At 48.5% G+C, this 19,224-nt stretch overlaps 1 protein-coding gene and 1 pseudogene across 11 annotated transcripts in view; both read left to right on the forward strand.

Annotated features, from left to right (window-relative positions):
- LOC148015397 (uncharacterized) overlaps positions 1–19,224 on the forward strand; it is a 157,689-nt gene that overhangs the window by 126,279 nt on the left and 12,186 nt on the right. The window lies entirely within an intron of this gene.
- On the forward strand, positions 2,148–4,355 carry LOC148015399 (uncharacterized; annotated as a pseudogene).

Genomic DNA, 19,224 nt, shown 5'->3' on the forward strand with positions numbered 1-19,224 from the left:
AACTCTTGTTTCTCAATAGTGCTGACTACACAACCATAGTAAAGCATAAACCGAGCCGAAACCATGGTTGAATTGTCAATGGCATTCAATACACATGCTGCTGTCCATAGAACCAGCTGAATACCATTGAAACCTATGATCATACACTAAAAACCAGCACTCGGTAATCAGTCTCTCATGATCATAACCTGATGCAATGTACAGTTTCAGAGCTGCAGTGAAAACCATACCCATTTGCATACATACTACAGTGACTAGTACACTAAATAGTGACCTCATGGCAGACATACTGTCAGCACAGTACCTTGGATGCATGCTGAATACATCGGAGATCATTGCAAATACTTACTGTTTGAATGTTTCCTTGAAAGGGCACAATGGGTGCAATATGTATTTGTTTTTGCATGAATACATGTTGTACAAATGCCTCTGTTACAAGGTGAGAATCAACATTCCTTTGTTTGAGAACTAAAATTTTACCTTCCAGTGCTTTGATACATCTGCATATGCTTTCACCTTGAAAGCTCCCTTCATACTTGGACGCATATGTACCAAAGACGAGCAATGATACGTATATGAGCAGTCCATTCCTAGAGGAGTGGAAGTGCTACCTCCCCCTTGAGTATCAGGTGGTACTCTGGACGCTTGCCCTGCTGAACTTGAAAGAGCCCGATCCAAAGTCGACTCTATCTGAAAGGCATCAAGGTAAAGCTGCAACAACTGAGGATGGTCTGCCAAGTCATCCTCTTCCATCCATTTAGCATCCATTGGTGAACAATTGTGAAACTTCACCCAACAGCTTATAGAAGCTTTACCTTTGACCTTTTCTTTTTATGTGCCAAAATCTGCCCAGATACCAATATCTTATTCAGGTCCTCTACATTGGACTAAATTTCAGCAGATATATCCTTAGGCACATCACCATAAAAAGACCTCAACAAGCTCACATGAAGGCATAGTGTATCCGCTAGTGTAGAGGCAATGTTAGTCGATCTGGAAAGGTCCATTGTTCCTCATTCTGAACTTTGAATACATTCCCTTTTTGCCCTTTCATCTTGTCAGCCTTGCCTTTTCAAAATGCAGCAATATATAATCACCGTTTGGAAAATACAAAACACATCCATGGCAATCAGCTGCTCCCTTTTACGTTCCTTAAGTTCTCTGAAACACATATTTATCCTTACATAAGCTGTAATAAACTGCGGCATCTTTTGCCAATTCAGCAAAGATATTGGCTGCTGCCCTCATTCGATTCTTGAATGCATCATCGAATTCTATTTTCCCTTGTTGATCATCATCCTCTTTCTGCATTGAGGGTCCAACATCTTGGCCTTTAGCCACAATTTCAGCATGTTGTCCATGATTCATGCCTTGTCCAAGATCAGGCATTGTATTTCCTTCTTCCCCATGTGAATGTGCATCATGAGCAGGCTTGCACTCGTACGTCAAACGGACAAGTTCGTACCATATGAACCGTACGGTATGTATCCGTACTATTTCGTACGATATTTTAGACATGTTTTGGCCACGTATCCTGCGGGACAAGGCGAGCTATCCAGAGAGTTTCCGGGCGAAACGGGCTGGGAAAAAAGGCGTAAATTGGGCACGATTGATCATTTGCGACAACATACACTCTTGCAAGTCTCTCCTCAACCCTCCCTCTTGTCTCCAAGACTCCAAGACTGCATCAAGCTCCCATCCCCTCCAAGCTCCCTCTTCCTCTCTCCTCTTCCCCTCTTCTCTTGAGTCTTCCTCCCATCCTCTCCCTTTTCAAAGTTCGTTTTTCTTCCAACTTTCCAAGTTTCCCCGATCCCCTCCCTCTTCAAGGCTCAAGCATCATCTCACTCTCTCCTCTTCCCCCCATCCCCTCCCTCTTCAAGCATCACCGTCGATCAGAGTGACAAGTCTCGACTCTCTCCTCTTCATCAGGCCTCTAGCCTTGCCTCGGCACCATGACACGCGAGAAGCATGAGGCCTTCAACTTGCACGCCATCCATGTGGAGAGGGACACAAAGAAGTCCAACTCCCACAATTGGATATGCAAGTATTGCAGGAAGAGCTACACAAGTGGTGCGACCCGGCTTCTCCAACATCTTTCCAAGACGGGGAGGCAAGTCGCTCCGTGCAAGTCGCTCCGTGCAAGTCGATCCTTCAACACATTGCGGACGAGATTCTCGCCAAGATGAGAGGGGGATCCACTAGAGGAGGAGGTGGTGGATCGGCGGCGGCGGCATCTACACCTATGCCTACTCATGAGGAAGCCTCAAATGTAGGCCTATCTTTGACCGATGCGGGTGAGGCCTCCACCATTGGTGGTGCTGACTCCACATCCACTTTGAGCTCTGGCATTAGCAAAAGGCAAAGGTTAGAGGCTCATGTGGTACCGGAGAGGCAATCCTCTCTCTCTCAAGCTCCCGGTCATACACATGGATCGGTTGCCTTTCTTAGAGAAAGGGAACGACAAGCCGATGCTGAGATTGCACGCACGGTGATTGAGTGCAATCTTGCATTCAACATCCTAAAGCATGAGCAATGGAAGAAGATGGTGAGAACCATCGCCAATGTGGGCCCATGTGAAGGATGGAGCGGCGTCTCATACAATGATATAAGGACGAAGAAGATTGATGAAGAGGAGAGGATTGATAAATCCCTTGATCCTATTCGGGCGGCATGGACAAAATACAGTTGCTCCATTCTCACCGTTGGATGGAGTGACCGTAAGAAATGGGGTATCATCAACATACTCGTTTCATGTCCACTTGGCACATATTTTTTGCGGGGTGTCTAGGAAGAAAAACGACCAGCCCATTCATCTACTGCCACATTTGGCAAGCTATCATTGAGGTACACATTGTCTTTTTAAAGTTACTTTCATTATTCATGAATCATAATTAGAATTTTCAAGTCATGATTCATCTCTCCCCGAAGCTTTTATAATTTGTGCCATGTATGATGTGCTTGTAGGTGGGCCCGTTGAATGTGGTGCAAGTTGTGACTGACAATGCATCCAATTGTCAGCGCATGGGTCGTTTGCTTGAGGCTGAGTTTCCTTCGATTGTGTGGACTCCATGTGCAAGTCATTGTTTGGACTTGCTCATGGAGGACATCGGGAAGCTAAAATGGGTGAAGAGGGTGGTACACAAGGCTACATCTGTTGTCACCTTCTTCACGGTGAAGGTGAAGGTGCTTGCGATGTATCGTGAGTATAGCAAACTTGAGTTGAAGAAGCCTTTTTCAACTCGGTTTGCTTATATGTGGTTATTGTTGGAGCGGCTTTATGAGGTGCGGTCCGCCCTACGCCAAACAGTGGTGTCCACTCTATGGAATGAGTGGGATGAGCATGAGATAGAGGAGGCGAAAGCCATGCAGCAGCTGTGCTTTGATGAGCAGTTTTGGCAGAAAGTCCGTGCCATTGTGATTGCTATGACTCCCTTTTATAGGGTGTTGCGCATGACTAATTGCGAGGGTCCACCATGGGCCTTCTCGTTCACTTCTTCAGAGCGGCATTGGTGGAGGTACTGGCTTGCACAATGATCACAGATTCTCAGTGTGCATACATCATAGAGATAGTAGAGAGGAGATGGGCATGGATGCATAGGCCCATCCATGGTTTTGCAGCATTGGTGCATCCAGCCTACAAGTTGTTGGCGATCATGGATGACAGAGAGCTCCGGTCAGATCAGCTTGCATATTTGACTCTTGTGGTCCCCATAGATGACCACAACACAGTCCTAGAGGAGCTTGGATTCTATGCAGATCAGAGAGGACATGTGGCATTTTCTTCTCCCACTTGTTGGAGAAGGGAGTCACTTGTAAAGCCTCTATTTTGGTGGCAAAATTTTGGATACGCGTTGGAGACTCTTTAGCCCTTAGCCATGAGAGTCCTTGCGCAGGATTGCTCTTCGGGTGCATATGAGAGAAACTAGAGTGCCTATTCTCTCATTCACACGAAGATTCGCAATCATCTTAGCATATGACAGTTAGAGCGGCTAGTCTATTGCCGCACTAACTTGCACATGATGAAGGCCTTGATGAGTATGGGTAGTCCAAAGCAGGTAAACACCTAACCATAAAATGATAAGTCAAGTTTAATTTTTAAATTTGTTGGTTTCAACTTGCTACTTTATAGTATTATACTCAACAATTTAGTATTTATAATCTATTATCTTATGTGCATTGTGTAGGTGAATGTTGATGCATTCAAGTTGACGGGCGATACTCTAGCGAGTGTACATCAAGAGGTCGATGAGGAGCAGATCTTTGCAGAGCTCTATAGAGAGCTCATAGCAGCAGACACCCGTGACACTCGTAGTCAGCATGCTCGTGGGCGAGAGAGAGAGAGAGGGAGAGGGTGAGAGAGAGAGAGTCTCCCCCTTGCTGCCCAAAAGAGAGAGAGAGAGAGAGAGAGAGAGAAAAAGAGTGAGAGGGAGAGAGCCTTTTGAAAGGCTCTTCTTCTCTTCCCCTCCTAAGACAGTGACCACAGGCATCTCTTTCCCCCTTTGCCCGCGAATCTATTCCCCGTTCCTCTCGCGAGATTGTCCTCCATCCCGCAAGCTGAACTTTTCCCCAATTGGCCCTCTTCTCGGGTAAGAAACTGCTAAAAAACCCCTTACCAAGGTTGCGCCGAGGAACGAGGAAGATTGGGAATGGCCCCAAAGCGAAGGATATTGAGTGCGGGAGAAAATCCCATAATCCACAATGAAGCCTTGGGGGAGGACATTACTGCCAATCCAACTGCGGTACCGGTTGTAAGTAATGCGTTTCCAAATTGACGGTTGCTTGCTTTGATTTCCGCACGAGATGCATTAGACCGTACTTTGCCGCATGTGAATAGGTTAACTAAATGGATAAAGTTCATCCCAAATATTCGATATATGCAATTTGCAAAGTACTCATATCAAGAGAAGTAAAACCGCGACTAGATGTTATGTGATAAAATTTATGCATAGCATTAAAAACATATAAAGTTCCAAGGTATTGTTGATTTTCGCTTCTTGCAAATTAGTAGTAATGTTTTTCACCCCATTGAAGGTATGCTGTAGCTTGCACGCTTGATGGATTGCATAGTAGGTAGTCTTGCCTAAAGGAAATCCAATCCCAAAAAATTCTAAGATCTTTGCCCAAGCTCTCACTAATATCTCGAACTGTTAGTTCATTGGGATCTTGATGTTGTATGTAGTCAACACAAATAACGATCATAAGGATTAAAATTAAGATGCCTTGAAATCTGTCCAATAGCTACTATGTTTATCAACCATATTCAGGGTTGGGCTAGATGCAGCAACTCCTCTAGGGTAAATGAAGAGCTCAAGGATTAGGAAACCCTAAGTAAGGATTAGAAAACCCTAAGTCGAAGGAAAGATCGATGCTTTTGTACTTGTTGGAAAGAAGTTTGGGTTATCGATTAATGTAAGTGAATAATAGAACTTATGTCTTGTATAGTGCTTGAAACCTTAACATATGCCTTAGCCAAAAGAAGGGTGTGGTAGGTAAATTTTACATAGAACCACTCCTGATCCCAAGGGGGAGAGCAAATACGCGATGGAAAGGTTATCCAACTATTCCTGCAATGTTTGGAAAAGGATACCATTGTTTTTATTGATTGATCAAATAACGTCCTAAATACTTTTGCATTAAACTGATTCTTTAATGTGACTTGGATGATTATTTTAAGTGCTTGTATTTGATGGCAAATGTATAGCAGGGGTCTGTGATGGCCAGTCGCCATGGAGATAAATGAATGTTTCCTTGGAAAATGAATATTAGGGCTGACGGCCTTGATTGTGTTTGATTCTTAATTGGATTAATTAAGGAAAGATATTTTGCGTGGGTGGATCATCTTCAAGGTCACGCCGCGTTTTAACCCGAGAAGGCACTGCTCAATTCACGGGCCGAATGTCGAGTGGTGAAAAGGCCAACCACAGAAGTTGTGTCTCACTCCTAGGTCGCTTGGTGTCAGTGGAGCTCTGGACACCCCTTATCTAGTCTGAAACGGAGTTGTAGACTGCCGTGAGCCCAACGTCTAGGGCGTTGGAAGATCCTATTCTAGATAATGGATGGAAATTATGGTGCCATGTGATTTGGACCGGTACTTCTGTTGGAGAGAAGGGATACATAATTTCTCCCGCATGGGCAGGAGACAAAGATTAACGTAAAGATAAGTTAAGGAATTTGTTTGAACTTGTTTGTCAAAGGATTGCTTGCTCTCTATTCGTGTTTGTGCCGTAAATTACGCGAACGAACCGTGTTCCCTAAAAGGCTTAATTAATGAAGCTGATTTTAAATGTCACCCATAAATGTGATAGGACCTAATTTGACAACTAAAGAACGCCTACTGAGGGAAGTGGGTGGGCGGAACCTGCGACAGGTCTGTCCTACAGCAGGGTGGTCTTAAAGAACTGGGAGACTTCTCGTAAGGTTTTATCATCGTTTGACCTTTAGGTATGGTTAGGTTAGGACCCGATTCATGCCGTTTTAGAGACTAGGATGGTACTATGCCCTACGGGCAGAGAGGTTGAGCGGCGCATCCCTCTTGTTTCCCATTCTCTTTGAACCAAGTGCGGTATGGATGTACATCGGCTTGGGTATCTCTGCGTAAGATAGGATATGCAAAACCTGACGCTAGAATGCTGTAAGGAGACCTTGGCCAGTAGGAACCCAGATTTCAGGTTAATACTAGTGGGTTCGGCCGCGAACGTTCCATTGTGAGACGGACTCGGGAAAGCCTCGTTGACAAACCCTTGAACATTCCATGCGACTGCCAGGCGTCGCTTAGATTCATCTCTCGATGGACCGTTAAAAACATGCTTGGACAGTCGATAGGCGGGCACGTTACAACTAGGATACCTCCAACCGGTCTCCCTCTTTGGGTAGGAGATTGATAAGACCTGCCGATAAACTCCTTGGCATCCGTCTTGAGCTGAAAATCTCCTAAAAGTCTAGTTGTAGGGGGTTCTTCACCACCTCCGAGTAGGTAGTGATGAAGGCCTTAGAAAGATCTCTTGGGCGTTTCTGCCCATCCTGTGCATGGGAAGCCTTCTCTAATTCCTTCTCTGTGAAGGGGTCTAGGAGGGAGTGTTCCATCTCGTCTGTGACGAGGGATGGAATGTGGTCCCAGACCTGCTGTCTACAGCCCTGTCTTTTGGCTGAGATTGCCTCCTGCTGGACAAGGTGTTTGTAGTAGTCAGTGGCAATCTCCATCACCTCATCTGGGCTAGAGCAAATCCTCCCATATGGATCTTGGAGGCAGTGAATCTGATCTCCTGAAGTGCAAGGCTAATGCACCTGGATAAACTCCCTGCACATCATATCCTCCTTCCACGCCAGAAAGTTGTTGAGAACTTCGAGCGGCTGTCGGTGAGGTCTGCCCATGTGCACACCTCCTGTGCGTGGAGAGTGGGGTCCCCTGGTGCCTTGTGGAGTAGTCTTTGCGTGGCTGCTAGGTCTCGTCGGAGTGCTCTCTCCTCCTCGCAGCTCTACTGCCTGGGTTGTAGGGCTGCCTCTTGGTAGATCCTGCTCCACTTGGCTAGGACCTCTGCAACCTCCTCTGCGATCCGGTCCCTCCTGTCCCAGTCCCTAGTCCAGAGTTATTGAATTTGCCTCCTCACCTCCTCCATCCTATAGATCGAGTTAGGGATCCGACAGGATCGTGTGTCTAGGGCTGAAATTGGGGCATCCAGTGTCAGGAGAACCGGGTAGTGATCAGACAAAGTGGTGCCGGCCAACTGCCCTACCTAGCCCTCTACGAGAGCACCCCCACTCTCCCGCATAGAACCTGTCCAGACGCTCCAACAAAACTCAGCCCAGCAGCCTGTATCCCCAAGAGAAGTCCAACGACCTCTCCCTCCTGTGGAAAGCTGAGTCCCTCCAGACATCGTGTCACCAAGTGGTGATACTTTTTGCAATTGCTTTCCTTATTTACTTATATAAATAATTCATTTTTCTTTTCTTTAGTTGCTGTTGCTTTTTACCCACAGAGTTCTCTTGGATTAAACCAGGATCTTTGCATGGCCAGAAGAGGCAGCTATTGGGACAAATTGGACTAATCGTTTGTCTGAGCCTTAGGACTGGTTTCTTATTGAATGGGCACTGAAGAATAGAATGCTAGTGGTTTGGGAGTGTGTGCTTAGCCACTGGAGATGGTGCAAGACAATGAACCTGGCCAAGACAGGAGATGCACATGTAAGAATGCTCACGGAATAAAAGTCACTGTAATTGAGCCACATTACACTTTTTGATGTGGTTTCAATGATAAAAGTTGCTCAAAACAACTCGAGGAATACAGGGGTCATCATCCCTAAAATTTAGAGAGTTACTATTTTTGGACCCCAGAATCTGTTCGCGTCATTAACTTTGTTTTTGCACGAGGATTAATTTTTTGGTTTGTGCTGAGGTCAAATTTTGCACCGATCATGGAGAATTTTAGCCACCTATGTGCCTCTAGTGCTACTCTGAAATTGAATGATGTTGAGAGTGCTCTTCTGCAGGAAGAGGTTAATCGCAAAAACTTGGATGCCTCTCGTGTTTCACATGCTTTGACAGTTAGAGGCAGGAATGACAGGAATGAACGTGGGAATGGCTGTGGCTGTGATTCTCAGAAGGGTCGGTCTAAATCTCGTGGAAAGTCGCGTGGGCGCAACGCTAATGTCACTTGTCATCATTGTGGGAAAAAGGGCCATATCAGACCACAGTGTCATGAGTTGTGCAATGAGAAGCGCAAGGATAAGGGGAAAGAGAAAGTGTAGGAGAAGTCCTCTGATCGCAGCATAGTACCTGCGAAGTCCAGTTTCAGAGATCTGGAAACTGCAATTCTGCACATGAATCATTGAGTTTGGGTCACAGAAAATGCTGGACATGCTGGACAGTAAGAATAGTGAATTCAGAGATTTGCAGATTGTAATTCTGCACATAAATCATCAAGTTATGGTTACAGAAAATGCTTTTCTAAAAGGGATGTTGTTCTGGTCATGCTAAACTGTCCTCATGCAATTGGGATTAACTCATAAAAGATGAAAACCTCTCAAGTTATGTATTTTGGACCATTTCATTTTTGTAGCTTTCCATATTTTAATTGATAAATAAATACCAAGAGGGGCGCCAGTCTTGGAGGCCAATCTGGTATTGAGCGAGGGAGTGAGGTCTTTGTTTTTGTGTGTGTATGAAAAGACCAGGTGTTAACTGAAGGAACTACCGCTTTATGTGAGTCATAGACCGGTTTCACATTGTCTGCTCCTACTGCGAGGAGGAATATCTCCCATGCCTCCTGCTCCTCCCCTGCCATACCCTAATAGTTTCTTCCTGTGCCTTGCTCGTCCTCTAGGGCCTCCAGGTTGTTGAAGTCTCCTCCAACAATCTAGGAGTCCACCTCTGGGAGTCCTGCTGTGATCTCTACCCAGTACTTGCTGCGTGCCCTAACCTCCGTAGGAGCATAGACATTGAGGACTCCAAGGTATGAGTCCCCAATATCTAATCTAATCCATAGAACCCTCTCCCTACCACAATCGCCCCGTAATCACGTACACAAGTAGTGAGGCACAAGCCAATAGAGGTTCATATGCCTCCACTGCTGCTGTGGGCTCCGATGGTGTACTCCCAGTAAGTGTGTGAATTACCTGGGAGTGGTTTTCCTACCTGATGGGCTTGGACGGGGGTGAGCTTGTGCTCCTACAGAAGTAGGATGTCAATCCATTCGGCAAGGGAAGGCTTCAACTCGTGGTGAACAATCAACTTCTTGGAACCACATGCCCCACTGTAGTGGAGACTATTCACATTCCACGACGCAAGATGTAAACTCATAGGGAAACCTATGACTGACCAAACAGGTATCTATTCGGTGTGGAAGTTGCTGATGAAGAAGAAGAGCTATGGGGCATGCGAATACACTTTGCCGCAGGCCTGGACGGCGAACTCCATTTCCCCATGGTGGCCCTCGGGTGGACCATGGGGGTGATAGATGCTCCAGGTGGTACCATCAGGGCATCTATCAGCCAGGCTGAGAGTCGTGACTCTGTACACTGGTAGAAATGGGCAGCTTGTGCCAGGGGCCACTCGATCACATCCATCGATGCTCTTCACTATGGAGGGGCTCGAAAGATAATGCTCAAATGTGGGACCTTGGCACCAGCCCACCAGTTAATATTCATCATGCAACTTGGCCACTACTGTGAAAATAGTTCTAGTCCTCATCCCATCCACTGGGAAATGTGGTCTGCCACCTGACTCTTTACCTTCTTCTCTATCTGTGTCATCGTCCAGTCCCTTGAGTGAGAGGTTTGAAGGAAGAAGGCATAGTTTGGTCCATTCGATGGTTCTAGTAGATGGACCTTGTGGCTCTTGACTTGCATACCACAAAGATCCCCACCTCCAGAGATTGTGGAAATACTCCACGCTCTGCAACTCTCAGGTAGGACCACAGACCATTGTGAAAGAATTCCTGTGGTAACAGATGCGCCAATCTCGAGAAAGTGTGGCGGGCGGCAGGGACAAATGAGCTGGTGGCTGTGTGTGGGGGGGGGGGGGGGCTAGGCTGTTGGTGAGTGGAGGATGTAGGTGTATGTGGCTCATCACATCCTGTGGGAGGGGGGAGGGGATCACCTTTATGTAGTGATAGGTTAGGCACGGAGATCGAGACAGACAGTCTTTACGCGCAGTGAGAGACAAAGAGAGTGAGATAGAGCAGAGTAGAGAGAGTGAGCACGTTTGTAGATACAATGACGAGTTTGTACATTTAGGTTTTTAGATAGATATATACGTGTAAGTGCTAAGGATGTGTTCACACCCGAGCATGTTTAAAGGCATGAGGCCTTTATTCCCAACAACCTCCCATCTAAAGGCAATGTGCTTGAAGAGGAGAAAAGAATCAGCTAAGTCTAGGTATGTACAAAGGTGAAATACATATATCTATCCAACTCCCATCATCTGTCGGCAATAAGCAAACCTCTCTGCTGAAAGACCCTTTGTGAGAAGGTCTGCAGGATTACCATTTGTATGCACTTTGACAAGCTCAATGCTCTTGCTGTCAAGTACATCTCTAATGAAGTGGTACTTCACCTGTATGTGCTTTGTCTTTGCATGAAAGATAGGATTCCATGCTAGCATGATAGCACTTTGACTATCATAATGGAGAACAGGTAACTCTGAGATGCCAAGCTCTCCCACCAGACGTGAAATCCATAAAGCCTCCTTGCATGCCTCAGTGGCAGCCACATATTCTGGCTGTGTAGTAGACAATGCAACACACTTTTGTAGCCTGGAGATCCAAGAGACTGCTCCTCCTGTGAAAGTAAACACATACCCAGAAGTGGGTATCCTGCAGTCCGCATGACCAGCATAGTGTGCCCGTAAAGCCAACAACAAATGCCTTTTGCTTTCCAAAGCAAATGCACAACTCCTTTGTGCCTTTGAGGTATCTCATAATACCTTTCACTACATCCCAATGCTTCTTGCTAGGGGTTGTCATGTATCTGCTAACCACTCCCACTGCAAAGGCAATGTCAGGACGTGTAGCAACCATAGCATACATAAAACTGCCAACATCTGAAGCATATAGTATCTTGGCCATTTCAGCCTTCTCATCATCAGATGTAGGGCTGTCCTCTGCACTGAGTTTCACATATGGAGGCAATGGAACCCCAATTGTTTACTCCCTCCATATTGAAACGCTGTAAACATTTGGAGATATACTCTTGTTGAGATAGATAGAGTAAGCCTTTCGATCTATCTTTGAGTATTCGCATGCCAAGAATGTGATTTGCATCACCAAGATCCTTCATGTCAAAGCTGCCATCAAGACTTTGCTTCAATGAATCCAAGGCATGAGTATCCCTGCCAGCAATCAGTATGTCATCAACATACAAAACCAAGATAATCAGGCTGCTATCTGGTGCCTTCTTGGTGTACAAGCAGTGATCCACTTGACTTCTATGAAAGCCTTGGGACTACATGAATGTATCAAACTTATGATACCATTCTCTTGGTGGTTGTTTTAGTCCATACAAACTTTTTTTGAGTTTACATACCATTTTTTCTTTTCCTTGTTCAACAAACCCTTCAAACTGCTGTATATATATGTCCTCATGCAGATCACCATGTAAGAATGCAGTCTTTACATCCATCTATATGAGCTCCATATCTTCAGCTGCAACCAAGCCCAAAATGGTTCTCAATGTAGTCATTTTAACTACAGGAGAGAAGATCTCATTAAAGTCAATTCCATGTTCCTGCTTGTTCCCCTTTACAATCAATCTTGCTTTGTACTTTGGTGAGGAACTAGAAGTGACCTTCATCTTGTAAACCCATTTGCATGGAAGTGTTTTTTGCCCCTTAGGTAGCTGCACCAAGTCCCAAGTGCCATTTTTCTCAAGAGATTCCATTTCTGACAACATAGCTTTATACCATTTTTTACTGTCCTATCTGTTCATTGCTTCCTTGAAGCAAGACGGTTCACCACAGTCTGTCAACATGACATAATCAGCCACATTGTTTGCACCAGGAACAAATCTGTCAGGTTGTCTAATAGCCCTAGACGATCTCCTAACCCAATGGTCATTGTTTGTTGGCTGTTCCTGCAAGTTTCCATTTTCAGCATGCTGTGCTGGCATTTCAGCCTGCAAATCAGCATTAACAGCTTGCTGTCTTGGCTTGTTCTTGCACATATAGTGGCTCATTATCATGGGCAATAGCTGGCTGATCATTTATAGCATCATTGCTTGCATTTACAGGTTTATTTACAGCAGGTATTTGCTGCTGTACAGCGGGCACATTTTGCTCTCCAAAAGGTATTTCTTCCCGGAATACAATCCTATGGACCTCCTCAGTATTTTTGGGCTGTTTGTGCATGGGATCTTCCCGGAAGATAATGTCATTGCTGCGTACTACTTTCCTTTTCTCGGGATCCCATAATCTATACCCCATTTCACCCTCGTCACCATATCCTAGGAAAATGCGTTTACAGGACTTTGGCTCAAATTTGCTGCATTTTTCTTTATGAATGTGCACAAAAGCCTCGTGGCCAAACACTTTCAGGTGAGCATATGAAGGTGGCTTGCTTGACCACGCTTCTTGGGGAACTCCCCCCACCAAAGGCCTATTTGGTGACCGATAAATTAAGTGCACGGCTGTCATAACAGCCTCTGCCCAAAAACCATGGGGTAATGCAGCATGAGACAGCATAGTATGGACCTTATCATGTATGGTCCAATTCATACGCTATGTAGCTCATTTAACTCATCCCAATCGTCCTATTCCATGTTTGCAGGCTTTGCCCCTTTGGTTTTGATTGGCTTTGCCTGCTTCTTTTGCAACATGATTTTTTAGGACTGCTTTTGCCAAACCGAAAAGGTATGTGGGCTTTGAAGCTTCTTTATGTGCTCAGATTACTGTTGTCATTGCTGCTAGCCATGATTTCCAGCCCAAATGTGACAAAAAAACAACAAATGCAGACCCACAATTGTCACCCAAGTGTCCAAGGTACAAACAAGTACCAACCAGCAATAAATGACAGCGTAGAAGCACAGATTTCAGATCTGTAAATAAATTTTCAGAATCACCAAACCATGTGCTACAGCATTATCCAACTGATTACAGCTGTTCCAAGGGCATATGCATCACATTACATGAGAAATCCCAAATTTTAGCTGCAATTTCTGTTGTACATATACCCACGTGCATAAATTTTGACACGAACTTTTTGTGAAATAGAAAAAAAAACGGCTCTCCTGCCCGTCGCGTCACCCCGTTTGATCATCGTGTCTCGCCCATTTGATCGCCCCGCCCCGCCCTGCCTATTCGTCGTGCCCCGCCGGTACAGCGCCATCGCTAGCGACACCCCCCCTCGCCATCGACAGGAACAACACCACTCTCCTCGTCATCACCTGCGCCCCATCCCTTTCGCCTTTGCCAGGGCCCCTATCGCCAGCTCCCTGTGCACCGCCTGCCCTCGCGCCGCCTGCACCCGCCCTGTCCCCTCCGCCTACGCCCACCTGCCCCCCCTTGCACATGTCCCGCCTATCCCACATCCCCTCCTTCCGTTTTCTTCCCCCCTGGTCGCCACACCCCCCCCCCAATCTTTTTCCTCCCCTCCAACCCCCCGCGTGCTGTCTTGCCGGGAGGCCTGGCCTTTTGTTAGGTTGCCACACCACCACCATCGAAAATAGAAATCCCCCCTTCGCCATCGACACCCCTCCTCTCCTGTCCAGTTGCTCCCTCCCCCTGCAGCAACTCCCCATCCAGTAGCACAGTAGCGTGATAGGCAGGTTCTCCCAGAACGGGCGCGCAATGGAAACCTATGGTCAGACGCCGGCGCACTCATCGAGTGCCCCCCAGTCAAACACCTTGCGCATAGTCCTCTCTGAGGAGTAGCTCTTAGCCGTTCGAGCTAAAGAGTTGGAGCTAATGGAAACAACGATTTATGGTCAAGTAGTAGGACATTCCCCATCCAGGGCCCAGCTTTGGGACTGGCTTCAGTCTACGCTGCGCATCGGCAGAGCGCAGATCATGGAGGCAGTCTTATTGGGCCAAGGGATCTTCATGGTCCGCCTCAGCTCGGCAGACGCAGCTTGCGAGCTACTTGCCAGTTCATCATATGCGTCCACGAAGGGGATCATATACATTGTCCCTTGGTACAGTGGCTTTACTGTGCAAGCGTTTGCACTCCACAACAGGTTTCTTCGGCACCCGGTCACCCTTCTTTTCCTCGGCCTGGGGATTGAGTATCGCCAGTTGGTGGAAGACTTTGGACGGCTCTTCGGCACTGTCCTTCTTGCGTCCTTCGTGGATGCAGTGACAGCAGCAGGAGTCCCAAAGGTACGGGTGGTAGCAGTGAAAGAGATCAAGAATATCCCATAGTTCCTAGAGATTAAGGCAGGCGGGCACTCTTTTAGGCAGCAAGTCATTGTGACTGGGCAACCAAGGTAGTGCCTGCGCTGCCACAACTTTGGGCATCAGGCAGCAGTTTGTACGCATTTCGGAGCCAAGGCGGCTCGCCCACAGGTCCGCAGGTGGACGCTGATGGTTTCACATGGGTCCAGAGACGATAGAGAGGGAGACGGCAAGGGGGGGCGTAGCCAACTCCTCAGACCCAGCCTCGTCAGCAGGGTGTTGGCGGGCGAGCGATCCCCTCTCGGCAAAGCGCTCCACAGGCCCTCCATCATCCCCCCCCCCCCCCCCCCCCCCCGTCCACCTCACCCGACCGGACCGCAGCCCCCCACGTTCTCCACCTGCGCCACAGACTTCCTCGCCACAGACCCCTCACACCCCTCACACCCCCCCCTCCGCCACTGACCTTGGCCCACAGCCCCCCCTTGCCAGGGCCACCCCCTTCCCCAACATCCACCATGCATCTCCAGCTATCCCACCATCTCTGGATCCTCTTCCCCTCCATCACCCCCCCTACCGAGCACCCCCCTTGATCTGCACCCAGGTCAGGTGAGCCCCCCTAGACCCACCTCCTCTCCTCCCACAGGAGGTGATGAGCCACACACACCTACCTTCTCTGCACATCAGCAGTCTTTCCCCTCCCACATAGCCACCAGCTCATCCGCCCTTGTCACCCGTCACACTTTCCCGAGATAGGCACAGCTGTTGCCACAAGAGTTCTCCCGCAGTGGCCCATGGTCCTACCTACGAGTTGCGGGGCGCGGAGAGTTCCCACTACCTCTAGAGGTGGGGATCTTCGTGGTTCGTAAGTCAAGGAGGGGCAAGGTCCACCTACTAGCACTACCGGATGGATCAAACGCCGCCTTTTTTCTTCAGTCATCTTACTCAGAGGAGTGGACGACTACACAGATTGAGGAGGAATTGAAGAGTCAGGTGGCGGATCACATCTCCCAGTGGATGGGAGATGAAGAATTAGCACTGTTTGCACAACAATGGCCAGGTTGCATGATGGAATTTAACTGGTGGGCTGGCGCTGACGTCCCACACTTGAGCATTATCTTTTGAGCGCCCCCATAGTGGAGAGCGCCGGGAGACGTGATGGAGTGCTGGCGGCCCGCTTCTACCAATGTACAGAGTTGCGATTTTCAGCATGGCTGATAGATGCATTGATAGTACCACTTATAGCATCTATCACCCCTATGGTCTAGCCGAGGGCCACCATGGGGGACTGGAGTTCACCATCCAGACCGGCGGCAAAGCGCACTTGTATACATCACAGTCTCTCCTCCTCATTTGCAGCATCCACACCGAACAGATGCCTGTTCGGTCCGTCACAGGTTCCCCCATGAGCTTACATCTTGCATCCTGGAATGTGAACAGTCTCCACTACAGTGGGGCACGTGGCTCTAGAAAACTGATTGTTCGGCAGGAGTTGCAGCCTACCCTTGCCGGACGGATTGACATATTGCTTCTACAGAAGCACAAGCTCACCCTCGCCCACGTGTTGGGAAGGTACTTCCGGGCAGCTCGGCACACTTACTGGGAGCACGCCATAGGTTCCCATGGCAAGAGTGGAGGCGTATGTACCTCTATTGGCCCAAATCTCACCACTTGTGTACGAGACCACGGGATGATAGTGGCAGGAAGGGTTCTATGGATCAAACTGGATATTGGGGACTTGTGTATTGGAGTCCTCAATGTCTATGCCCCTACGGAGGTTAGGGCATGCAACAGGTTTTGGGTGGAGATTGCAGCTGGACTCCCAGAGGTGGACCCCTGGATTGTTGGAGGAGACTTCAACAACCTGGAGGCTTTGGAGGACCAGCAGGGCAGAGGAAGAAACTACCAGGGCATGGGTGGGGAGGAGCAGGAGGCATGGGAGGTCTTTTTGCTTGCAGTCGGAGAACGTGATGCCTGGAAAGACCCTGCCTTCCACAGGAGGGAGAGGTCGTTGGACTTCTCCTGGGGATACAGGCGGCTAGGTGGAGCCCTACTGGAGCGGTTGGACAGGTTTTATGTGGGAGAGTGGGGAGGTCTCATGGAGGCGCGATTGAGCAGTTGGCATGCACCATGTTATCGATCACTGCCTGGTTCTCCTGACACTTGACCCCCCAGCATCCGCCCTAGATACATGATCTTGTAGGATCCCTGACTCGATCTATAGGAGGGAGGAGGTGTCGAGATAGATAGAGCACATTTGGTCCAGAGAGTGGGACAAGAGGGACCAGATAGTAGAGGAGGTTGCAGAGGTCCTAGCCAAGTCAAGCAGAGTCTGCAAAGAGGCAGCCATACAGGCCAAGCAGCAGTGTTGGGAGGAGGAGAGAGCACTCCGGCGAGACCTTGCAGCCACACAGAGATTATTGCAAGACGCACCAGGGGACCCCACCCTCCACGCACAGAAGGTGTGTGCGCGTGTAGCCATTGTTGGCCTAGAGGACAAGCGCTCGGAGTTCTCTTTCCGCACCTCAACAGCCTTTTGGGCGCGGAAGAGGGAGACGATGTGCAGGGAGTTCTTCTAGGTGCACCAGCCCGGCACCGTGGGAGAGTAGATACGCAGCCTTCGAGATCAGTATGGGAGGACCCGTTCTAGCCCTGATGAGGTGATGGAGATTGCCACCGACTATTACATGCGCCTTTTCGAGCAGTAGACAGCTGCAGCTAGAGAATAAAGATGCAGACAGCAGGTATGGGATCACATCCCGTCCCTCATCACAGAGGAGATAGAACACTCCCTCCTAGCCCCCTTCACAGAGAATGAACTAGAGGAGGCTTTCCATACACAGGATGGGCAGAAATGCACGGGGGAGGATGGCCTCTCTAAGCCTTTCTTCACTACCTACTTGGAAGTGGTGAAGGACCCCCTACTGAGGGCTTTCTAGGAGATCTTCCCCTCAGGACAGATCCCAAGAAGTCTCTCGGCAGGCCTTATCAATCTTCTCCCCAAAGGAGGAGACCGGTTGGAGCTCTCCCAGTGGAGATCGATTACCTTATTGTCAGTGGCCTATAAGGCACTGGCAAAGATGATTGGTAGGCGATTACGCCCCGTGCTTCCAGATATCATTCATGACACACAGACAGGCTTTGTTCAGGATAGGAGCATCCTAGACAATGTATTTACATTCTTTGAGGCGACAGAGTGGGCTCAGTACAGTGGGTAGAGACTGGCAGTATTACTCTTGGATTTCGAGATAGCTTATGACAGGATGGACTGGGATTTCCTAGAGGGCACCATGGTGAAGTTGGGATTCCCCCATTCTTGGATTCACAGGGTCTCCGGCTTGTACAGATCGGCCACTAGCAAGGTTCTCATAGGCGGAAGGCGAGGGGAGGAGTTTCAGCTGGAGAGATTGGTCCGATAGGGCTGTCCCCTGGCCCCATACCTATTCCTACTCTTCGTAGAGGCGATGTCTCGCTTCCTCAGGTCACGTTTGAGCGGATTACGCGGCCTCTGACTTCCTGTGAGAGAGGAGACTGAGTTATTAGACTCAGAGTATGCAGACGACACAGGCCTCTACATAGAGGACGATGAGGTGATGATAGAGAGAATGAGGCTGGCTCTTGATGTGTTCTGCGTTGCAACGGAAGCAAAAATCAACTGGAGAAAGTCAGTTGGTTTCCTCAGAGACCCGGACTCCAGCACGGAGTGGGGGTCCACGTGGGATTTAGATGGGTGAGCAGAGGGCAGACCGTTCGATACCTAGGGTTCCAGGTGGGACTCGACATCACTCCTGCCCAGTAGTTTCTTCCTGTCCTTGATTCTATTCGGAGGAAACTGACCTATTGGAGCACGGTTTGCCTCTCACTAGCCGGTCGAGCCCTAGTCGTTAACCATGTCCCCCTAGCGACGGCTTGGTACATCGCCTTGTGTTGGTGCTTCTCCTCATCGTGCGTAGTGCAGCTTCGCCGCCCAGTGCAAAATTTCCTTTGGTCAGGGTCTGATGGTTCCAAGGATTCTAGGGCCAAGATTGCGTGGGCGACCATCATACGACATAGGTCAGATGGAGGGCTTGGGATCATAGACTCAGAGTATCAGAGTATGGCCCTCTTGGGCAAGCTAGTTGTCCCCGGTCTCACACCAGGCGGACAGACCTAGAAGGTCTTAGTGCAGGAGGGTCTTCAGGATTGTAAATCGAGGCTTGGCGGTGAGTGGAAGCCGTACCTGAGATGGATCTTCACGTCAGCCCAGATCAACCCCCCCAAGATCACCTTTCCTTCGGAGCCTACTCTGCGTGTGGTAGGGCCTCTGTAAGGCCCTAATCCAGAGCCCCCCAGGTTGTAGGACGAAATAGACTATCAGCCGATGATCTGGAACCTCTAGGTCAAAGATCGGGAAGGGGCACAGATAGGTGA

Source organism: Lygodium microphyllum, chromosome 24 (assembly GCF_053477565.2).
Source record: "Lygodium microphyllum isolate KBCC chromosome 24, Lygodium_microphyllum_v1.1.10, whole genome shotgun sequence".
Taxonomy (NCBI): domain Eukaryota; kingdom Viridiplantae; phylum Streptophyta; class Polypodiopsida; order Schizaeales; family Lygodiaceae; genus Lygodium; species Lygodium microphyllum.